This window comes from Canis lupus, chromosome 16, assembly GCF_048164855.1.
Source record: "Canis lupus baileyi chromosome 16, mCanLup2.hap1, whole genome shotgun sequence".
NCBI lineage: Eukaryota > Metazoa > Chordata > Mammalia > Carnivora > Canidae > Canis > Canis lupus.
Window position 1 is genome coordinate 16,109,873 of NC_132853.1, and position 1,650 is coordinate 16,111,522.

Consider the following 1,650-nt stretch of genomic DNA (forward strand, 5'->3'; position numbering starts at 1 on the left):
ATAAATTAATTAATTAAAAAAAAGAATTACTTAATAATTTAATAGGAAATCTGAAAATTAACACATCATGGTCTAAAGAAACATACAGAAGTTTGTTACTCAAAATCCATACAATAATTTCCCCATGTATAGGAAAAAGTGAACTAATAGTCTAGAGAAGGAACATATATAATTTGGTTTGCTTTGAACTCATGACTGTTTCCCTAAGACAGAGAATTTAAGTTGAATGAAAAGTGCACGGAGCTGCAAAAGGATTTTTTTCTCTCGGTGAAGGTAAGATAACCCTATGAGAAGGTGAGCTGAAACCCTGAAATTTCCTGCCAACAAAGGAGAACATCACAGATAATTTCATATTTATATTATTCTGGAACTGGTAACCTCTGTGTCAATCCTTTTCAGTCTTAGTTTCTTCCCTAAAATTTGAACCTGGCCACGATATTTTATGTTATCATTTTATTTATTTTTTAAAGATTTTATTTTTTTTGACAGAGAGCAAGTACAAGCAGGGGGAACAGTAGATGGAGAGGGGGAAGCAGGCTACTCACCGAGCAGGGAACCCAATGTGGGGCTCGATCCCAGGACCCTGGAATCATGACCTGAGCTGAAGGGGCAGATCCTTAACAAACTGAGCCACAACCATTTTAAAAATACCTTAAAGGGATCCCTGGGTGGCGCAGCGGTTTAGCGCCTGCCTTTGGCCCCGGGCGCGATCCTGGAGACCTGGGATTGAATCCCACATCGGGCTCCTGGTGCATGGAGCCTGCTTCTCCCTCTGCCTATGTCTCTGCCTCTCTCTCTTTCTCTCTCTCTCTGTGTGACTATCATAAATTAAAAAAAAAAAAAAAAACCTTTAAGAGTAGAGGCTGGTGTAACAACTTGATTTCAGAAGTATACTTTCAAAAAACATTTATAATAAATATGGCCAATGTAATTGTTGACTAATAATTTCAATGACTGAAATTTGTTCTGTGGAACTAATTAGAAAACTACAAAAAATCATTAAAAAAATTTTTTTCAGGCTGCAGAAATAATCTAATCCATATTTAAGAAATGAAAATTCTCTCGGGATGCCTGGGTGGCCCAGCGGTTGGGTGCCCACCTTCAGCTCAGGGCGTGATCCTGGAGTCCTGGGACCGAGTCCCACTTCGGGCTCCCTACATAGAGCCTGCTTCTCCATCTGCCTGTGTCTGTGCCTCTCTCTCTCTGTATCTGTCATGAATGAATAAATAAAATCTCAAAAAGAAATGGGAATTTTCATGAGGATTTAAAAAAATTATATAAAGTAGCATGAAGGCAGGCATGTAGCAACAACACATTAGATCCTTCCATCTGCTTTCTCTAGCTGCTCAAAATTTTAAAGTAAGGAATATGTGGGTTGCTAGTCAAATCTTTTTGATTCAAGGTACAAAATTTCTTTAACATTTTTCAATGTCAAGGCCTGCCAGGGGAAGGCATTAGATCAGCATACTATCATGGAGCTGGAAGTATTCCTGCTCTAAGCTTATTAAAATTCCCTTCATCTCCAACCAAAGGTAATGCTCCACATAATTGCCCAAGCTAAAAAATATTTTATGACTAATCTACTAGAGTTATATATAGAATGTGCCATTCCAGCGACAGTGCAGATTACAGCAAGAATTCTCCTCTAAC